The following is a 13,215-nucleotide window of genomic DNA, read 5'->3' on the forward strand; positions in this document are numbered from 1 at the left end:
AGAGAAGAGAGAGAGAGAAGAGGAGAGAGGAGGAAGATGAAGAGAGAGAGAGAGAGAGAAGAGAGAGAGAGAGAAGAGAGAGAGAGAGAGAGGAGTCTCCAGACTATATATGGCACACAGAGATCTGTGACTGGCTACACCGCCAAACACATCGCTTCCTCTGATTAGTGGAGTGCAGCTCGGTAAAATGTAAACACACAGACCTATGCAATCACTCACTGTGTTCCACACATACACTCACCACACACACACTCACACTCTTTTTATAACGTACCTGTATATGGATCTTTCTATTAACAAGGGTACCGGGGAGGACTACCTACGCTGGACAGTTGTTACAGCTGTCGATAAATCATTGATAATAATCTGCCAATATTCTTCATGTCATTACATTAAGATATAAGGGGGGATCATAGCTATATTCAATAAAAATTCACAAGTTGATTTAAAAACCTATGTTTTCTCATGGTTGGTGTCTTGACGGATTTGTCCAATTATATTGTGTGACATAAAACATGACTTTTCTGTCCTTGCATTTATGGGCAGTGTAAACTGTTGTTATATCATATATTAAACATTAATCAATTAAATTAGACATTGAACTTGAATCCTGTAAGAATCCTGGATCTAGCTGTCGGACAGGTTTTTGTATAGAGATCTCAGAATGCAGTGTACCTACGTAACATTTTGTGTCTCCTTATGTTATGGGGTGAAAACAGTTTTCATGGGCACACAAATCCCCAACAAATTACATAACCTAGTGGGGCTTCTTCACAATATGGTATGGTAATGAAATAAAATGACAAATACATTTTGGTTATACCTGCAATTTTAAACAGTACAAGGGGCTTGAAAGTAGCCTACTTGAACTTGAATTTGGAGCTCAGAAATTCAACTACTGAAATAGGCCTACCTTGAAAATCAAATGTCCTCAATTTGTTGCTTGCAAAGTCCTTGTAATTATTGTATCCAATTTATAAGTTCTCCCTGCTCCCTTATAATTATCCGTGATTTCATTTTTGATCCGTTTTTGTGAGAGATGTGGCCACTTTCGTTTGCTTCCCGCCACCTCAGTTGAAGTTGAAGGGTGTTGCGTTACGTCTGTTGCGGTTATTATAAGGACCACAATATCTAATGCTGGCTTCAACTTGGCTTTGCATACAAATCCTTCCATTACAAAAGAAACCTGTTTTTTGGTTCGCTTTCTCATTATAAAAATATAGATGGTGAGATTAATGGTACTGCTATTCATGACTTTATTATGTGTGCCTGCGTTGGCCACATAGGCTACAGAAAAATCGGCAGGCATGCAATGAAATGTATTTATTCAGGCAAGTCACATTATTCTCACAGATTTTAGAATGTACTCATAATTTGAATATCAATGCATTGGCAAGGCCCTAAAAAAATGCATTATTCTTAAAATGGTAATGGCCTACTTTTTTGACACTTTTTTGCTTTTTTGGGGGGGTTGGTTCTATGTTAGGCCCCTATATGTACAATTATATAAATTATACAATTGTATAATATTGAGGTCCTTAAAAAATTACAATTAATTGCCTGAAAAAGTCCCTAAAAGTCCTTGAATTCGACTTGTTAATGTCTTTATGAACCATGCTTAAAGGATGTATCGTCCCTAGGCCTATGTTGTTTGTATAGGTGGAGTTATGGGTCAATTTGCATATATTCCTCTAAGTACACATGTGGAACTGGATAAAAATCGTTTTTTATTTTTGTTTTCAAACCATTTGAAATGTTGATCCCAATTTCACACATTGGCCCCATTATTTATTTAAAGGCCCATATCTAATCTGTCATGTCCTCTATCCTACAGATACACACGACTGAAGCTACAGCTCAACTCTGGAGGGATGCATCCCTGTCAAGAAGTAAGTCTCTCTCTCTCTTTTGCTTTTTCTCTCTTTTTCTCTCTTTCTCTCTCTCGCTCTCTCTCGCTCTCTCTCTCTCTCCTCTTTCTCTCTTTCTCACTCTCACCCTCTCTCTCTCTGAAGATATGAGGAGACAGATCAACCCTATCTCCATCTCTCTTCCTTTATATCTTGCTCCCTTTACCCCGCTCTCACTTTGTGTCTCTCTGTCTACCTACAGTATCATCTCCTCTATCCCTCTCTCCTCCTTTGGAGGGCACATCTGTCTGTCTGTGTCTGTCTGTCTGTCCTTGCTGTGTCTGTAGTGGAGATGGGTGCAGTGCTCCCTCCATCTCTCTCTCCATCACGTCTCTCCTCTCCCTCTTCTATCTCTCCCTCCATCTCTACTCCTCCTCTCTGTCTATCTGCTCAGTCTGAGTGGAGACAGTAGTCAGCAGGGAACTCTGAGCACGATCACCCCAGACTAGTAGTGTAGTGGAAAGCAGTGGAAAGCCCCTGTGATAACCTCACTCAGAACTATAATGGCAAACACTGAGTGTCAACAGGGAGAGATAGGGGTGTGTGTGTGGGAGAGAGAGGGTAGAGAGAGGGAGAGAGAGAAACTGAGATAGAGTGAGAGTGTGAGAGAGAGAGAGAGAGAGAGAGAGAGAGAGAGATGAGAGAGAGAGAGAGAGAGGAGAGAGAGAGAGAGAGAGAGAGAGAGAGTAGAATAGCAGAGAGACATCTTGCAGCTAATATTTTTAGGGTATTAGCTTCATGGTTAAGCACAATGCAGTCTTATGTCAGCTTGACTTTCAATCCTAATAAAGATTTATGTGCTTATGGATCATCACCGCCACACCTCTCCACACAAAAGATTACGGAGGAGGAAAGTCAAACATTAACATTTAATGGCTCTACTTTTTACTCTATTTGCCGCTAAGAAGGAAGTAGAATCAGGAAGTTGGCTTGACATATTTCTCTGGGTATTATAGATAATGAATGGATGCCTTTATCTGCTGGGTTATTGATGGTTCTGTGGTGTGTGTAACATATGGATGGTTCTTGTGGTGTGTGTGACATTATATGGATGGTTCTGGGGTTTGTGTGAGGCTTGAATAAAAGGGTGTATATGATGTTGTATTAATACTTCTCCAATGTGTGTAAGGCTATATGAAAAGATTCTCCATTGTCTATGATGTTGTTAATAATGCTTCTCTGGTATGTGTATGATGTGTAATGCTGCCTGTATGAATGGTTCTGCAGAGGTTCCCCAACTGGCGGCCCGCGGGTCCAATTTGGCCTGCGGGTGGTTTTATTTGGCCCCCCCCAAGTTTTTCAGATTTTTTTTTTTACATTTGTACATTTTTCTATTTTCATTGTTGGACTTGTACGACTGTAAAAACACCAGGAAATCAGCTCCAAGTGATTTTAATTTTGGGAATCTGTTCCCAAGGATTCCCACGCATAATAGAGAGGCACATGTGATTGTATACAAATGTAAGAAAGGTTTGTAATTATTGTTTTAGTCAAATATTATATCTGTTTAGGCTTCTTGCGGTCAATTTGCAGTCTACAAATTACTTGTAATTATGTTCCGGCCCGCGGCTGAATCTAGTTGATGATCCCTGCTGTATAGAGTGTTTGATGCTGTATCAATGTTCCTGAGGTGTGTGTGTGTGTGTGTGTGATGATGTAACCGTTGTTTCGTCAGTATCTTCAGGATGTTCTCAGCAGACAGGAAACGAGTGGAGACAGCTCTGGAGAACTGCAACCTCCCTTCTGGACGGGTAAGAAGCTCTCTCTATCATTTTATCACTCTTCCTCTGCCGATCTATCCCTGTTTCCAGGTCTGTTCATCTCCATTCATCATTTATATGCTATCTTTTTAAAATTCTCAAGCTATCAACCTCTCTCTCTCTCTCTCTCTCTCTCTCTCTCTCTCTCTCTCTCTCTCTCTCTCTCTCTCTCTCTCTCTCTCTCCCTGGCTCTGGGACTCTGTTATGTTGAGCCAGGGTGTGTTGTTTCTTTGTGTTTTGTGTGCTAGGGTGATAGTCTAGTTTTGTATTTCTATGTTGGCCAGGGTGGCTCCCAATCAGAGACGGCTGTAGCTCGTTATCTCTGATTGGGAGCCATACTTAGGTAGCCGTTTGGCATTCATTTGGTGTGGTTTCTTGTTCCGTGTTGGTTTGTGTATGTAACCAAGGACGTCACGTTATCGTTTTTTGTTTTGTTCGTGTGATCATTATTTAAATAAATATGTTCGCATTCCACGCTGCGCCTTGGTCCTCCTCCTTCGACGATCGTGACAGAAGAAACCACCAAAACTGGACCAAGCAGCGTGTCCAGGAGCCATCGCCAGGGGAATCTCTAGCGGATCTCCTGTTCCACCTCGACTGGGTCAAGCCGTGTGAGGAGGAGAGAGGCTGGAGTTGGAAGCAGAAGAGCGAGAGTTGGGCGAGAACTATGGAGGCCTGGTCCACGGGGAGGAGAGACTCCCAGAAAATTTTTAGGGGGGGGCTCACGCCGTGGACAACGGGGCAGCAGGAGGCCGCGATAGAGCGGTTAGTAGAGGAGGCCGCCAGGTTACGGGGGCCACTGGTCACAAAAGGGGAGGAAAGTGTAGAGGCACGGCGAGAGGTACTGGGGTGTGTTACCAGTCCGGTCCGGCCCGTTCCTGATCCCCGCGTAGGGCCAGTGGTGTGTGTCCCCAGTACGGTCCGGCCTGTTCCTGTCCCTCGCACCGAGCCTGTGGTGCGCGTCGCCAGCCCGGTTCGGCCCGTCCCTGCTCCCCGCACCAAGCCAATGGTGCGCGTCGTCAGCCCGGTCCGGCCTGTTCCTGCTCCCCGCACCAAGCCAGTGGTGCGCTTCGTCAGCCCGGTTCGGCCCATCCCTGCTCCCCGCACCAAGCCAATGGTGCGCGTCGTCAGCCCGGTCCGGCCTGTTCCTGCTCCCCGCACCAAGCCAATGGTGCGCGTCGTCAGCCCGGTCCGGCCTGTTCCTGCTCCCCGCACCAAACCAGTGGTGCGCTTCGTCAGCCCGGTTCGGCCCGTCCCTGCTCCCCGCACCAAGCCAATGGTGCGCGTCGTCAGCCCGGTCCGGCCCGTCCCTGCTCCCCGCACCAAGCCTGTGGTGCGCGTCATCAGTCCAGCACAGCCCGTGCCTGTTCCACCGGTGCCTGGTCCGGCACCGGTCAGCTGCTCCACTCCGGAGCTAGAGCAATCCGCTCCACCAGTGTTCAGTCCAGCTCCGGCCAGCAGGGCCAGACCGGACCAGGGGCGCTTTGGGGGGTTGGTTGGAGGGTGGGGGTCAAGCCCGGAGCCGGAACCGCCTCCGAGGAGGAATGCCCTCCCCTGTTCGGTTTATGTTTGGCGCGGTCGCAGTCCGCGCCTTTGGGGGGGGGTACTGTCACGCCCTGGCTCTGGGACTCTGTTATGTTGAGCCAGGGTGTGTTGTTTCTTTGTGTTTTGTGTGCTAGGGTGATAGTCTAGTTTTGTATTTCTATGTTGGCCAGGGTGGCTCCCAATCAGAGACGGCTGTAGCTCGTTATCTCTGATTGGGAGCCATACTTAGGTAGCCGTTTGGCATTCATTTGGTGTGGTTTCTTGTTCCGTGTTGGTTTGTGTATGTAACCAAGGACGTCACGTTATCGTTTGTTGTTTTGTTCGTGTGATCATTATTTAAATAAATATGTTCGCATTCCACGCTGCGCCTTGGTCCTCCTCCTTCGACGATCGTGACACTCTCTCTCTCTCTCTCTCTCTCTCTCTATCATTCATCCACACAGTAACGTTCCATACAACAGCAGATCTGATCATAATTGCTATTCAGGGAATGTAATTGGTTTGGATTCATCCTTCACATGACTTCCCATCATGAGCGAGAGAGAGAGAGAGAGAGAGTGCGCGTTTGTGTGTGTGTACGTGCATGCGCACGTATGCCTGTGTCTGTCTGTGTGTGATGACAGAAGTTGTTTCCCCCAGCCAGATGTCACAGGGGAAAAGCCTCTGTATTCTCTGTACTTCCACTAATGTGCTGTTTGTCACAGTAAAAGAACACTGTCTGCAAGGAATAGCAAGCAATTAGTAACACACACACACGCCAATGTACACACACACACACACACACACACATATACGCCAATGTACGCACGCACACACACGCCAATGTACGCATGCAAACATACACACACATACAAACACACACACACATTAACCCAGAGGGTTGATAATTAGCTGCAGGGGGGGAGAGATGTATGGCTGTTTGAAGGTCTGCTGGGATTTGTTGTGTTGCTTTGTACTATTAATTAAAACATAACATTAGCGCTGCTAACCTCACAAAAAATAATAAAATAAAAAATATGTTTTATTGTCACATACACTGCATAGGTGCAGTGAAATGTGTTGTTTTACAGGGTCAGCCATAGTAGTTCTTTGCTTCTGGAGCAAATTAGGGTTAAGTGCCTTGCTCAAGGGCACATCGACAGATTTTACACCTTGTCAGCTCGGGTATTCAAACCAGTGACCTTTCGATTACTGGCCCAACTCTCTAACAGCTAGGCCACCTGCCACCCGCTGCCTGGCCTTCAGAATGATGGGGTCAATTCCATTTCAGTTCAGTCAATGTAAATGTACTTCCTGAGTTGGAACCCTGTTAGACATTCTGGTGTCATTTTGACTGTCCTGTAAGTTGTCCGTATATTGACCGGGCATCTGTTACTTTTTTCTCTGTGATTTTTCTCTCTTTCTCTCTCCAGAGTGATTCTATTCCGCAAGAAGACTTCACTCCAGAGATCTACAAAGTGTTCCTCACCAACATCTGTCCTCGACCAGAAATAGACAATATCTTCTCTGAAGTGTAAGACAACTGTCACTCAGAGCTACCCAGAACTATCAAGCTTAGTACTTAAGCTAAACTTTAGCATTATAAAGGTTCTGGCTTTACGCCAGAGCAACCAACGCAAATTTAAATCATACTTACACATTTTAATTAGACAGAAGTGATAGGACACGAGAGAGAGCGAGAGAGAGAGAGACAGAGAGATAGAGAGAGAGACAGAGAGAGAGAGAGAGAGAGAGAGAGAGAGAGGGACAGAGAGAGAGAGAGGGAGAGAGGGAGAGAGACAGAGAGCGTGACAGAGAGAAAGAGAGAGAGAGAGAGAAAGAGAGAGAGGGGAGGGAGAGAGAGGGTGGGAAGGAAGAGAGCTATGCATTCGATATGTTCTGGTAGAGACAGGGATATGAAAGGATTTTTAATCAGATCTCATAATTGACACATTTGATCCTCCCTTTCCTTATCTCTTTCCCTCTTTCATTCTCTTTCTATGCAATTATCCTCTCTCATATCTTGTTCCCTGCTTCTCCTCCCTCTCTCCTCCCTCTCATCCCTCTCTCCCTTTCTCCTCTCCTCTGATCTCCTCCCTCTCTCTCTCCTCTCCTGTGTCTAGTGGAGCAAAAAGCAAACCCTACCTGACAGTGGAGCAGCTGACTGACTTTATAAACATCCGACAGAGAGACCCTCGTCTCAACGAGATCCTCTACCCTCCTCTCAAACCTGAACAGGTTCAGAGCCTGGTGGACAAGTACGAACTCAACGAAATGCTGGTGCAGAAAGGTTAGTATGAGTCACACACACACACACACACACACACACACACACACATGCACACACACACACACATTCATTGTTTTAGAAGAACTCTGGTGTTTTGAGAGTACACATTCACCCCCCTTCCCCGGAGGTGAGTTTGGCAGGGGAGTTACCATAGAAACCGCTCAGCCGCATCGTGTCCAAGGCGCCAACAAAGAGGACACCTAGTGGGCTGGCAGGGAAGGGCTACACACGCACTGACATACAGTTCTAAAAACACAAACTCTCTCTCACGTACAGACTTGCTCTACACTTCATTCTTCCCTCATACATTAGCTTCTTTATTTTGCTGTCAGACAGTGTGTGTGTGTGTGTGTGTCTGTGTCTGTGAGTGTGTGTGTCTGTGATGTGTGTGTGTCTGGGGATTACTTTCTAGAACAAGCAGCTGGAGAGCAGCAGTGCTCACTGGTAGAGAAACCTGTCTGTCTACCTGTCACGCCTAGACTGGTGTCATACACACATGCACACACACTGTGTCTATCATACAGTCACACTCAGTTTCCCCTCATTTAGTAGAACAATCACACTCAGTTTCCCCTCATTTAGCAGAATAGTCACACTCAGTTTCCCCTCATTTAGCAGAACAGTCACACTCAGTTTTCCCTCATTTAGTAGAACAATCACACTCAGTTTCCCCTCATTTAGCAGAATAGTCACACTCAGTTTCCCCTCATTTAGCAGAACAGTCACACTCAGTTTCCCCTCATTTAGCAGAACAGTCACACTCAGTTTCCCCTCATTTAGCAGAACAGTCATACTCAGTTTCACCTCATTTAGCTGAACGGTCACTTTCAGTTTCCCCTCATTTAGCAGAACAGTCACACTCAGTTTCCCCTCATTTAGCAGAACAGTCACACTCAGTTTCCCCTCATTTAGCAGAACAGTCATACTCAGTTTCACCTCATTTAGCTGAACGGTCACTTTCAGTTTCCCCTCATTTAATAGAACAGTCACACTCAGTTTCCCCTCATTTAGCAGAACAGTCACACTCAGTTTCCCCTCATTTAGCAGAACAGTCATACTCAGTTTCACCTCATTTAGCTGAACGGTCACTTTCAGTTTCCCCTCATTTAGTAGAACAGTCACACTCAGTTTCCCCTCATTTAGCAGAACATTCACACTCAGTTTCACCTCATTTAGCAGAACAGTCACACTTAGTTTCCCCTCATTTAGCACAACAGTCACACCGACTACTGACAGTACTGATTTTAAAACAATGTTATTATACAGGTCGTTATTAGAACCATTATAACCTCTTTATAATGAGTTAATAACCTTTTATTACCATGTTATTATAAATCTATTACACCCCCTGGTTATCTGGCTTAGAGCTCTGTGGTTACAGTTAGGATCTACCTATTTAGTTCCTCAGTCATATTTATGCTATCCTTTCCAAGTCCCGAATCACACCAGTGTGCCAGAACGTACACATGGTGTCCTGCTGGTTCAACTAAGAGTCTCTAGACAGTCAGACAGTGAGGAGTGAGGAGTGATGCCTGCTTTAGACGGAGGGGTGGGGAGGAGTCCCAAATGGCACCATATTTCCCTTATGGTCCCTGGTCAAAAGCAGTGCACTACAGTGGGGGAAAAAAAGTATTTAGTCAGCCACCAATTGTGCAAGTTCTCCCACTTAAAAAGATGAGAGAGGCCTGTAATTTTCATCATAGGTACACGTCAACTATGACAGACAAATTGAGAAAAAAAAATCCTGAAAATCACATTGTAGGATTTTTCATGAATTTATTTGCAAATTATGGTGGAAAATAAGTATTTGGTCACCTACAAACAAGCAAGATTTCTGGCTCTCACAGACCTGTAACTTCTTCTTTAAGAGGCTCCTCTGTCCTCCACTCGTTACCTGTATTAATGGCACCTGTTTGAACTTGTTATCAGTATAAAAGACACCTGTCCACAACCTCAAAACAGTCACACTCCAAACTCCACTATGGCCAAGACCAAAGAGCTGTCAAAGGACACCAGAAACAAAATTGTAGAACTGCACCAGGCTGGGAAGACTGAATCTGCAATAGGTAAGCAGCTTGGTTTGAAGAAATCAACTGTGGGAGCAATTATTAGGAAATGGAAGACATACAAGACCACTGATAATCTCCCTCGATCTGGGGCTCCACGCAAGATCTCACCCCGTGGGGTCAAAATGATCACAAGAACGGTGAGCAAAAATCCCAGAACCACACGGGGGGACCTAGTGAATGACCTGCAGAGAGCTGGGACCAAAGTAACAAAGCCTACCATCAGTAACACACTACGCCGCCAGGGACTCAAATCCTGCAGTGCCAGACGTGTCCCCCTGCTTAAGCCAGTACATGTCCAGGCCCGTCTGAAGTTTGCTAGAGTGCATTTGGATGATCCAGAAGAGGATTGGGAGAATGTCATATGGTCAGATGAAACCAAAATAGAACTTTTTGGTAAAAACTCAACTCGTCGTGTTTGGAGGACAAAGAATGCTGAGTTGCATCCAAAGAACACCATACCTACTGTGAAGCATGGGGGTGGAAACATCATGCTTTGGGGCTGTTTTTCTGCAAAGGGACCAGGACGACTGATCTGTGTAAAGGAAAGAATGAATGGGGCCATGTATCGTGAGATTTTGAGTGAAAACTTCCTTCCATCAGCAAGGGCATTGAAGATGAAACGTGGCTGGGTCTTTCAGCATGACAATGATCCCAAACACACCGCCCGGGCAACGAAGGAGTGGCTTTGTAAGAAGCATTTCAAGGTCCTGGAGTGGCCTAGCCAGTCTCCAGATCTCAACCCCATAGAAAATCTTTGGAGGGAGTTGAAAGTCCGTGTTGCCCAGCGACAGCCCCAAAACATCACTGCTCTAGAGGAGATCTACATGGAGGAATGGGCCAAAATACCAGCAACAGTGTGTGAAAACCTTGTGAAGACTTACAGAAAACGTTTGACTTGTGTCATTGCCAACAAAGGGTATATAACAAAGTATTGAGAAACTTTTGTTATTGACCAAATACTTATTTTCCACCATAATTTGCAAATAAATTCATAAAAAATCCTACAATGTGATTTTCTGGAGAAAAAAAATCTCATTTTGTCTGTCATAGTTGACGTGTACCTATGATGAAAATTACAGGCCTCTCTCAGAGAACTTGCACAATTGGTGGCTGACTAAATACTTTTTTTCCCCACTGTATAGGGAATAGGGTGCCATTTGGGAGGCAGCCAGGGACAGGAGACACAAGTGGAAAGAAACTGTTCTGGGAGCCAGAAGCTTCAGTGTCGTGGTGCTGTGTCTCAAAATGAGCCTGTGATTTTCTATGACCACGGAGTTGTGGCTTAGTATGGGTCTGTGTTTTTCTGTCACCAAGGTGCTGCTTTTAAGTTTTTAGATGGTCAAACAGGCAACAGGTCAACCGTATTTCACTTCTGCAATATTTCCGAGGCCAATTTGTATCTGTTTCTTGCTTTCAAATTGACCGAACAGAGTACACTATACAGTATCTCACAAAAGTGAGTACACCCCTCACATTTTGGTTAATATTTGAGTATATCTTTTCATGTGACAACACTGAAGAAATGACACTTTGCTACAATGTAAAGTAGTGAGTGTACAGCTTGTATAACAGTGTAAATTTGCTGTCCCCTCAAAATAACACAACACACAGCCATTAATGTCTAAACCGCTGGCAACAAAAGTGAGCACATCCCTAAGTGTAAATGTCCAAATTGGGGCCAAAGTGTCAATATTTTGTGTGGCCACCATCATTTTCCAGCACTGCCTTAACCCTCTTGGGCATGGAGTTCACCAGAGCTTCACAGGTTGCCACTGGAGTCCTCTTCCACTCCTCCATGACGACATCACAGAGCTGGTGGATGTTAGAGACCTTGCACTCCTCCACCTTCCGTTTGAGGATGCCCCACAGATGCTCAATAGGGTTTAGGTCTGGAGACATGCTTGGCCAGTCCATCACCTTTACCCTCAGCTTCTTTAGCAAGGCAGTGGTCGTCTTGGAGGTGTGTTTGGGGTCGTTATCATGTTGGAATACTGCCCTGCGGCCCAGTCTCTGAAGGGAGGGGATCATGCTCTGCTTCAGTATGTCACAGTACATGTTGGCATTCATGGTTCCCTCAATGAACTGTAGCTCCCCAGTGCCGGCAGCACTCATGCAGCCCCAGACCATGACACTCCCACCACCATGCTTGACTGTAGGCAAGACACACTTGTCTTTGTACTCCTCACCTGGTTGCCGCCACACACGCTTGACACCATCTGAACCAAATAAGCTTATCTTGGTCTCATCAGACCACAGGACATGGTTCCAGTAATCCATGTCCTGTGGTCTGCTTGTCTTCAGCAAACTGTTTGCGGGCTTTCTTGTGCATCATCTTTAGAAGAGGCTTCCTTCTGGGACGACAGCCATGCAGACCAATTTGATGCAGTGTGCGGCGTATGGTCTGAGCACTGACAGGCTGACCCTCCACCCCTTCAACCTCTGCAGCAATGCTGGCAGCACTCATACGTCTATTTCCCAAAGACAACCTCTGGATATGACGCTGAGCACGTGCACTCAACTTCTTTGGTCGACCATGGCGAGGCCTGTTCTGAGTGGAACCTGTCCTGTTAAACCGCTGTATGGTCTTGGCCACCGTGCTGCAGCTCAGTTTCAGGGTCTTGGCAATCTTCTTATAACCCAGGCCATCTTTATGTAGAGCAACAATTCTTTTTTTCAGATCCTCAGAGAGTTCTTTGCCATGAGGTGCCATGTTGAACTTCCAGTGACCAGTATGAGGGAGTGTGAGAGTGATGACACCAAATTTAACACACCTGGTCCCCATTCACACCTGAGACCTTGTAACACTAACGAGTCACATGACACCGGGGAGGGAAAATGGCTAATTGGGCCCAATTTGGACATTTTCACTTAGGGGTGTACTCACTTTTGTTGCCAGCGGTTTAGACATTAATGGCTGTGTGTTGAGTTATTTTGAGGGGACAGCAAATGTACACTGTTATACAAGCTGTACACTCACTACTTTACATTGTAGCAAAGTGTAATTTCTTCAGTGTTGTCACATGAAAATATATACTCAAATATTAACAAAAATGTGAGGGGTGTACTCACTTTTGTGAGATACTGTATATTCCTTCAAGAACATGACACCATCAGTTTGCTTCCCCCCAGTTCATCCCTGGCACACGACTCAGTGTGCCCTTCCATACACACGCACACACACGCCCGCACACTCACATTCCTCTCTCTGCCCTTCCCAGTCTGAATGCCAGATTTCCCTCTGCAGTATTTATATAGCCTGGGGCAGAGGAAGGACTGCCATCTGCTCTGAAGACAGCCACATGGTTACACACACACATGCACTCTTCCCAGATCCGAGTAACAGGGCCTGAGGGGAGTAGGACAGGAGAAGTAACAGGGCCTGAGGGGAGTAGGACAGGAGAAGTAACAGGGCCTGAGGGGAGTAGGACAGGAGAAGTAACAGGGCCTGAGGGGAGTAGGACAGGAGAAGTAACAGGGCCTGAGGGGAGTAGGACAGGAGAAGTAACAGGGCCTGAGGGGAGTAGGACAGGAGAAGTAACAGGGCCTGAGGGGAGTAGGACAGGAGAAGTAACAGGGCCTGAGGGGAGTAGGACAGGAGAAGTAACAGGGCCTGAGGGGAGTAGGACAGGAGAAGTAACAGGGCCTGAGGGGAGTAGGACAGGAGA

The 13,215-nt window shown here is 45.9% G+C and overlaps 1 pseudogene across 1 annotated transcript in view; it reads left to right on the plus strand.

The window, feature by feature from the left end:
* The first annotated feature begins 1,834 nt into the window (after window positions 1–1,834).
* The window catches only part of LOC311116608 (1-phosphatidylinositol 4,5-bisphosphate phosphodiesterase beta-1-like), a 39,737-nt pseudogene continuing 28,356 nt past the window's right edge, over window positions 1,835–13,215 (plus strand). Inside the window, exons 1-4 of the transcript in view lie at window positions 1,835–1,889; window positions 3,583–3,658; window positions 6,625–6,725; window positions 7,315–7,481. The product of the transcript in view is annotated as a 1-phosphatidylinositol 4,5-bisphosphate phosphodiesterase beta-1-like (transcript). The remainder of the gene's footprint in view (window positions 1,890–3,582; window positions 3,659–6,624; window positions 6,726–7,314; window positions 7,482–13,215) is intronic.

Source organism: Coregonus lavaretus, assembly GCF_964263955.1.
Source record: "Coregonus lavaretus genome assembly, contig: HAP1_SCAFFOLD_4122, whole genome shotgun sequence".
In the NCBI taxonomy this organism is placed as follows: domain Eukaryota; kingdom Metazoa; phylum Chordata; class Actinopteri; order Salmoniformes; family Salmonidae; genus Coregonus; species Coregonus lavaretus.